Source organism: Oryx dammah, unplaced genomic scaffold (assembly GCF_014754425.2).
Source record: "Oryx dammah isolate SB20612 unplaced genomic scaffold, SCBI_Odam_1.1 HiC_scaffold_1, whole genome shotgun sequence".
NCBI classification, from domain to species: domain Eukaryota; kingdom Metazoa; phylum Chordata; class Mammalia; order Artiodactyla; family Bovidae; genus Oryx; species Oryx dammah.
Window position 1 is genome coordinate 48056278 of NW_024070185.1, and position 9643 is coordinate 48065920.

Consider the following 9643-nt stretch of genomic DNA (forward strand, 5'->3'; position numbering starts at 1 on the left):
AACCTTTTGATTTCACAGGCATGGAAACTGAGGTTATGCCTCCTTAGTGTAGATCCAGAATTATAACCTGGGTCTCCCTATGTTTGGGTGGGCACATAAGAACTTACTAGTAAGTGTGTTTACCTAAAATTCCACGTCTCTATAAGTAGCAGGCCTGCACAGCTGAAGCCTGGATTATGGAGATTTCTTTGTACAGCGTGGCTGCTATAGAAGGATATGTTCCAGAAGGTGGGCTCCAAGGACACAAGAAACAGCATATTTTAAAAAAGGCACACATGCCTATTCTTTCCTACCAGTACTGAACAATGCTATCCAGGTGTCCAAATATAATAACCTGTCTGTTTTATTTTTCCTAGAACAGGATGCAAGGGCATGGAGAGGTTAAGTTTTACATAGGTTTCTGTTAGCCAAGTCAACATCTGTTTGCTTCTTAACCATGAGTCATCCACATTCCTTATAAGTAGGGCAGGAGGGCAGCTGGAATTTCCCAACTGACTTCTTGGTCATTGCTTCCTGTCTCTGCTGCTCTTTATCCTTCGTGGTACAACTTTATTGGCAAAAAGTGAAACAGATACTACTACTCAGGGTAGTTGCCTCTACTGACTCAGATGCCTGGGGCTTGTGTTATGGTAAAATGAATATCTGACTTTACCAACAGTGTGAATAATTGAATCTTTTCCCAAGTTTTATTGCTCAATATTCCACCCAGAAAGGAACCCCAACCACACTCAGCCTATCAAAGGCTATCTGTGATTAACACATGCAGAGCTCGTCATGGGTGATGTGGATGATTATCATGGATGGATCATCGCTGCAAGAGAGAAAAACACTTTAAGCTGTTGTGGCTGTGACCTTGCACACTCTTTCTCTCACTGCCCCCTACCCTACCCTGCTCCCACACACATACACAGAACAAAAAACAAACCAATCTTTAAAAACAAAGACTAAATAAGTGTTGATGCACCAAGAATCATTCACTAGTCATGCTTGTTGCTGAAACTTGAAAGCAGTAGGCTCTTGTCTAGGTAGGTGTATGTGTCTTCCTCTTGAAGGTGGCAACCCTGAGAATAGAAGGGAAGAATCCTGTTGAAGATACATAAAATTCCTATTGCAGTTAGTATGTCTGGGGCACTCACTTTAGCACTTAAAATAATGCAGTCCCTTTCACAGCTGTTATTTTTGCATTCCATATATACAGCTTGAATTATCCAATGGCCTTGCTTTGATATCATATCATATCATATTGATCCTCTCTGTCTGGGACAGTGGGGAACATAGAATAAATGCCCAGTAGATACTACTTAAACTAAATTAACTCTAGGGATTCAAAGTTTTAGGATGTCACTTAATCATGCAAACCTTGTTCTTCAAGACTTTACTGGCCAAGGGAAAAGGCAAGAGCTTATAAAGTTATAGTGGGACTAAATTCTAGCATTCATTCATTTTATAATTGGCACCTTGACACCAAGAGCTTTCTTTTCCTCTCTGATTCTTAAAAACAAAGTAAAGCAAGACAAAACAAAAACTAAACAAAACCCCTCTTATTTTTAAAAAATAGAAAAGTCAAAAATAACAAGTAAGTCTCTAGTCTAGACCAGTAGCTGTCCCTAACAGTATGTGGGTCCAGGGCACAGTTGCAGATGGAGGGAGAAGGGGAAGGCACCTCTCTTGTAGGGGAAGGCACCTCCCTTGTAGGGGAAGGCACCTCTTGGCACATACTTAGTTCTAGAATTGTGCATACCCTGAAGTGTGGTCCAACTTGGGGAAGAAGTCCATTCAGGCCTTTGAATTGGTCTCAGTGTCAGTTAGACAGAAAATCCAGGGCCTTGAGAACCAGGATCATGGTCTGATGAGGGATAGTTGTATATGAGGAGGGCATGTTATCTTGACCTGAAGGATACCTTGCCCTTTGAGGAGCGTGGCTGGAAGAAGTTTCTTTAAAAGGCAAGATCCAGGGCAGCATTCCTAGTTGCTCAGACTTACAGGTAGTACCATTTAAAAACCACACTAAGACTTTGTTTGACATTCAGTTTCCTATGTGGTACTCCCAGATACTTTGATGTAGCAGCTCTGAGGAAGGGTCTCAGAATCTGCCTGTGCAATCAGGTGGATATCCTGGTGTTTCCTGGTTTGACTCTGCTCATCTGGGTGGATGTTTACCTGCAGGAGAGAGGCCCCTTTCCTTGGCTCTCCTCCTCACGTTGCCCTCCCCCAGGCCCTGAGTGACTCACACTCTTCCTACTGCTGACCTTTCTTCGTTGTGGTTGCCAGCACCAGAGCTGTTCCTTGTGCAGACATAGCCTGCTCACTATATGTTAGCACAGGTTCTGTTTACCTGCTGCCACCATGGCTATTCTGTCACCATTGTTTGTTCTATCTCTTGATTGTTGTAGGAGAACTTGTTATTATTCCTGCTGCGACTGCTGTCAAGCTGCAATCACTAGGCTGTTTCTGTGGCACACAGAAGGGGCTTTTCTGCTATGTGTTCTTCTTCTATCAGCTAGACTTACAGACAGTCATTAAGTGACAATTGGTTGTTGGCAATTCTAGATATGGCCTCATGGCTCCCAGCTCTCCATATAATTCTTGTACCTGTTCTTTGACACCTGAAAAGGTACCCATGTCTTTCATCACTCTTATCTTCTTGGGGACTAAACAACAACAGCAACAACAGAACTTAAGGAAGTACTTCTATCCTCCCAAAGGTTCTGAATCTCAGTACCCAAGACTTGGCTTTCGGTCCTAACACCCTTCTCCTCTCTTCTTTCAGGGAATCCATGTTACTTGCTAAATTTCCTGGATTCATGAAGTAGGTAGGCCTACAAACTGAGTTTCATTATGACCTTTGCCACATTTATGTGATAGATTTCTTACAGGATTAGATAAATAGTTGTAAAATGACTCCTTCTATTTTGGGGAACTTATAAAAAAACGAATGAAGAGCAAGGAGACTGGACAAGGTCAAAAATTCTTGATGCAGGGATCAAACCCAGGTCTCTTGTATTACAGGCAGGTTCTTTACCATCTGAGCCACCAGGGAAGCCCATATTTATTTCAAAGTATATTAAAATATGGGGCTTCCCCAGTGGCTCAGTGAGTAAAGAATCTACCTGCAATGCGGGAGACACAGGAGATGTGGGTTTGATCCTTGAGTCAGGAAGAGCCTTGGAGGAGGAAATGGCAACCCACTCCAGTATTCTTACTTAGAGAATCCCATGGGTTTTATAGTCCAAAGGGTTGCAAAGAAGCAAACACGACTGAGTGACTATGTGTGTATGCACGTATGTTAGAATATGGGCCCAGAACATAAAAAGTTGATTAGAAACTATTTAGGTATTAAATGACTTTGCGAATAATAAATGCTGCTGTGGTAAACCTGTGCACATATAATAATGTATTGTGTATATATATTAATATAAATGCATTTGTCAAAACTTATAGCTTCATATATTATAAAATAGTGTTTTGAGATATTCATTTAAATTTGTTCCCAGGTTGAGGATCTTCTCTCTTTGCCTTTACTCTGCTTCATTCATTGCTTTTGAGAAAAAATGACCCAGCAAAACAGTTAACAGAGAATCAAAAGATTGCCTTAGCATAAGAGAAAATTTAAAATAAGCTATCAGATTAAATCAGTTTTTTCCACCTGCAACTCGATGAGAAGTTCCAGAAGAAAGGAGAGAATAAGGAGAGAGTGAAAACTTAGATCCCTAATAAGGGCTCTGTCCAAGTCCTGAGGGTATAGGAGAAGAAATTCTCCTACCCTCGTATCCCCACAATAGTTTTGGTGAGGCAGTTCAGAGATGTCAATAATATAGAGTGTGGGGAGCAAGACAGAACTCAGAATTTCTACATGATGGCCATAAATTGGGAATAAAGAGAATATCACTGAAGTATACCTGGGCTGGTGAGTATGAGGTAACCTCATGGAGTTTCTTTAAGGCCCACAGGAATAGAATATTTTTTTGTCGCTGAAGGCTACATAGTCATGAAAGAGAGCTTTATAACGAAATGACCCTGCAATAGAAAATAAAGGATACAGCAGGGCAATTGACTTTGTATGGAGAAACAACTGAGACAAATCGGGATTAAGAATGTGTATGTAGCCAGCGTATATGATTGCCCACAACTGATGTTTCTTTCTTGACTTTTACAAATCATTTTGATGTGTGTTTCCGCAGCACAGTCTGATGATAAATGCTGTAGTTCACCAGTTTCAGAATCAGTCAGTTCAGTTGCTCTGTTGTGTCCGACTCTTTGTGACCCCGTAGACTGCAGCACGCCAGGCTTCCCTGTCCATCACCAACTCCTGGAGCTTACTCAAACTTATGTCCATCAAATAGGTGATCCCATCCAATCATCTCATCCTTTGTTGTCCCCTTCTCCTCCTGCCTTCAATCTTTCCCAGCGTCAGGGTCTTTTCTAATGAATAAGCTCTTTGCATCAGGTGGCCAAAGAACTGGAGTTTCAGCTTCAGCATCAGTCCTTCCAGTGAATATTCAGGACTGTTTTTCTTTAGGATGGATTGGTTGGATCTCCTTGCAGTCCAAGGGACTCTCAAGAGTCTTCTCCAACACCACAGTTCAAAAGCATCAATTCTTTGGTGCTCAGCATTCTTTATAGTCCAACTCTCACATCCATACATGACAACAGGAAAAAACCATAGCTTTGACTAGATGGACCTTTGTTGGCAAAGTAATGTCTCTGCTTCTTAATATGCTGTCTAGGTTGGTCATAGCTTTCCTTCCAAGGAGTAAGCATCTTTTAATTTCATGGCTGTAGTCATGATCTGCAGTGATTTTGGAGCCTCAAAAAACAAAATCTGTCACTGCTTTCATTGTTTCCCCATCTATTTATCATGAAGTGATGGGACTGGATGCCATGATCTTTGTTTTCTGAATGTTGAGCTTTAAGCCAACTTTTTCACTCTCCTCTTTCACTTTCATCAAGAGACTCTTTAGTTATTCTTCACTTTCTGCCATAAGGGTGGTGTCATCTGCATATCTGACGTTATTGATATTTCTCCTGTCAATCTTGATTCTAGTTTGTGCTTCATTCAGCCCAGTATTTTGCATCATATACTCTGCATAGAAGTTAAATAAGCAGGATGACAATATACAGCCTTGACATACTCCTTTCCCAATTTGGAAGTAGTCCATTGTCCCATGCCCAGTTCTAACTGTTGCTTCTTGACCTGCATACAGATTTCTCAGGAGGCAGGTAAGGTGGTTTGGTATTCCCATCCACAGTTTGTTTTGATCCACACCGTCAAAGACTTTGGTGTAGTCAATACAACATAAGTAGATGTTTTTCTGGAGTTCTCTTGCTTTCTCTATGATCCAGCAGATGTTGGCAATTTGATCGCTGGTTCCTCTGCCTTTTCTAAATCCAGCTTGAATATCTGAAAGTTCATGGTCCATGTACTGTTGAAGCCTAGCCTGGAGAATTTTGAGCATCATCTTGCTAGTGTGTGAGACTAATACAATCATGCAGTAGTTTGGCATTGTCTTTCTTTGAGATTGGAGTGAAAACTGACCTTTTCCAGTCCTGAGGCCACTCCTGAGTTTTCCAAATTTGCTGGCATATTGAGTGCAGCACTTTCACAGCATCATCTTTTAGGATTTAAAACAGCTCAACTGGAATTCCATCACCTCTACTAGCTTTGTTTGTAGTGATACTTCCTAAGGCCCACTTGACTTTGCCTTCCAGGATGTCTGGCTCTAGGTGAGTGATCACACCATCGTGATTATCTGGGTCATGAAGATCTTTTTTGTATAGTTCTGTGTATTCTTGCTACCTCTTCTTAATATCTTCTGCTTCTGTTAGATCCATACCATTTCTGTCCTTTATTGTGCCCATCTTTGCATGAAATGTTCCCTTGGTATCTCTAATTTTCTTGAAGAGATCTCTAGTCTTTCCCATTCTATTGTTTTCTTCTATTTATTTGCATTGATCCCTGAGGAAGGCTTTCTTATCTCTCCTTGCTATTCTTTGGAACTCTGCATTCAGATGCTTATATCTTTCTTTTTCTCTTTTGCCTTTAGCTTCTCTTCTTTTCTCAGCTATTTGTAAGGCCTCTTCAGACAACCATTTTGCCTTTTTGCATTTCTTTTTCTTGGGGATAATCTTGATCCCTGCCTTCTGTACAATGTCATGAACCTCCCTTCATAGATCTACAGGCACTCTGTCTATCAGATCTAATCCCCTGAATCTATTTGTCACTTCCACTGTATAATTGTAAAGGATTTGATTTAGGTTATACCTGAATGGTCTAGTGGTTTTCCCTACTTTCTTCAATTCAAGTCTGAATTTGGCAATAGGGATTTCATGGTTTGAGCGACAGTCAGCTCCCGGTCTTGATTTTTCTGACTGTATACAATTTTTTCATCTTTGGCTGCAAAGAATATAATCAATCTGATTTCAGTATTGACCATCTGGTGATGTCCTTGTGTAGAGTCTTCTCTTGTATTGTTGGAAGAGGGTTTTGCTATGAACAGTGCATTCTCTTGGCAGAACTCTTTTAGCCTTTGCCCTGCTTCATTTTGTACTCCAAGGCCAAATTTGCCTGTTACTCCAGGTATCTCTTGACTTCCTATTTTTGCATTCCAGTCTCCTATAATGAAAAGGATATCTTTTTGGGGAGTTAGTCTAAAAGGTTTTGTAGGTCTTCATAGAACCATTCAACTTCAGCTTCTTCAGCATTACTGGTCAGGGCATTCGATTACACAGTTGGATTACTGTGATATTGAATGGTTTGTCTTGGAAACAAACAGATCATTCTGATGTTTTTGAGATTGCATCCAAGTTCCAAAATAACTTCAGCTATTATCTCTTCAAATAATGCCTCTGTCCCATTATACGTCTTACTTCTGAAATTCTAATGAAGTGTATGTAAGAGCTTCTTAAAGTATTTTCTCCTTCCTTCATTTATTGCCCATCTTTATATCTTTGTGTTTTGTTCTTGATAATTTCTTATGACCTACCTTCCAGCTCACTAAGTATTTTTTTCTACTGTGTCTAGTGTACTATTAAGTCTGTTTATTGAATTCTTGATTTTTTAATTATTGAAATTTTCAGGTGTAGGATGTCTAATTTGCCACATTTCCTGTTTTCTGTCAGAGTTTTTAAGGTTGATATTTATCTCCTTGAACATAGTAAGCATAGTTGTTTTTATCTTTATTTAGAAATTATAACATCTAGGGCCTCTGGAATCGGTTTTTGTTGCCCACGGTTGACATTCATAGTAGCTAGTGTCATGCACTTGGATACTTTGGCTGTTTGCTGGACAGTTTTTTCCCCTAACAATTTTATAAACACAAAGTGCACGAATTATTTGAAAACTGGAGGAACATTTTGTCCACCAAAGAAGGTATTTAATTAATCTAATGAAGTGCTGGGGACACTAATAATTCAGTGGGTGGTCAGGTCGCTTCAGTCAATTCAACTCTTTTCCGCCCCATGGTCTGCAGCCCACTAGGCTCCTCTGTCCATGGGAGTCTCCAGGCAAGAATACTGGAGTGGTTTGCCATGTACTTCTCCAGGGGATCTTCCCGACCCAGGGACTGAAGCCGTGGCTCTTGCAGCTCCGCCTTTGCCGGTGGATTCTTTACTGCTGAGCCACTGGGTAATCTAAGTTCTAGATTTGATATTTTCTGGACCACTCTGCTTATCTGTATTCCATAAAAGAAATAGTTTACTTCTGACTTATACTTACATCTATGGGTGGCAGCTCTATAGTTTATGGACTTCCATCTTTCCCTGCCTTTGGACATTGGTTTTTATCTTCCTAATTCTATGAAGATACCAAAAGTATAGTTCAGCCTCTTGACCACATCTCTCCAATTGGCAAAACCCTCCAATTTAAAAGGAGGAGGTCATAGTACCAAGTTTACTTCTGGATTCCCATCCCTCTGTTTCTGGGATTGGTAATTTATCAGTATTCTGCTGGCCCTTTGATGCTACCAAGATTTTTGTCTCTTAAAATTTCATCCAGCTTTCTTAGCCATCTTTTGTGAGAAGACTGGCTTACACTACCTTGTCTTCTAACAGAAGCAGATATTTTGCTTCTGCTCTTCAGAGTTAAAGCCATGTCATCTTGAGGCTTTAGCCACGACTCTGAAAGGAATTGGTGAAGTGGGATGAGACAGGCTCTCACGAGCTTTGCTGATTTTGCAATGAAGACTATGATGATACTTGAATAAGAGCACTGTAATGTATTTTAATTTCCTCAGACAGATTCAGATTAATTTTCAGAATGACAAAATGCAAATGTAGTCTTGTTAGAGCTTGCTGATGAGACTAAATTTTCTCACTGTCTGAGGAATGCCTAAGAAGGAAAAGGTAAAGAAAGCTATTTTTAAGGAACTTATGGGCCTGAATTCCTAAGTGAGAGTCAGTCTACCAATCTGGGCTTGGGCTACTTGGCATAGAGGATCCTATTATTGTGGAAAACTGGCTCCTCCTTTAATCTACATACATGTTGGAGTTCAGGTAGGGGTGTGGTGGAAAAGGAGTGTTGTGTTTTGTAGGAGGAAGCTATATTCTAAGGCCTGATTCTTCCCTTGCCTTGGAGGTAAGATGCTTATGAGACAACTGCTAGGACCAGATCAAGGGTCCCTTTTCTTGCTTTGCCTGTCAGAAGTTGAGTACCTTGCTGTGAAGTGTACGCACGTATTGAAGAGAGCTAACACAGCTCATAATGTGTAACTTGAAACAGTCCGAAAGATCTTGAGGAACACAAGAGAGATCTCTAGCTCTAGAAGGACCTTTAGGCAGCCAGAATAGAATGATTTACTTTTATTCTGTGTGAGAGTTATTTCACAGAAATAACCTTGCTCCAAAGGTTGAGAGATTAACTGAAAGAGGAACATTGCACATAGCCTCGCAATCCATTGGAGTGAGCTCCTCCTTTAAGCAAAGACTTCTGCTTCCTCTCCTTCTTTTTTCCTGAGCAGATTCTACCAGAGACGTCCCCCACAGACCACCCGAGTTGTGATTTGAGTACACATAGGCAATCAGATGAATCTGAGGAGATACCATCCACACAGCCTTACACTTCTTGTCATGGGAGAGTTCTTGTTCTGGAGAGACAAACTCAGAGAAGAGAACCATTTGAAGGAGATTATAAATGTTTGTTAATGTCTCATAGGCGCTTGAGTACAAATGCAAACAATAAGAATTTATGGTAAGGACACAGAATCTAAAAGAAACATCAAAGCCTCAGAAAGAAACCAGACCAGAGACTCAGATGCTTCTGCTTCCCTGTGTCTGATTTCAGGTTTTTCTTTTTTTCCTTTTTCTCTCTCTGTTTCCATGTGGACTAGCTTTATCTACTTTTCCATGCACATATGGAAAAATACAATTGCTGAAAGTTACAAACATTGTATGTTCCTCCTCCAGCTACCTGGAAAGAGACTGTTGTCACTCTTTCCCTCTCTTTTCAAATTCCAAATCTCAGAGTCAAAGGCCTTCCCTGACCTAATGAGCTGTGGTCATGGCATAAGGCCATGACCTGGAAATATGACGTTAGGATCCATCCTTTTGATCATATTAACCAATAACAGTTCACAGGAAAGGTGGAAGGAATGTGGAGGAAGGTGCTGAGCAGACATTATAAAAGAATTCCACCAAAGGAAGCTCTTTG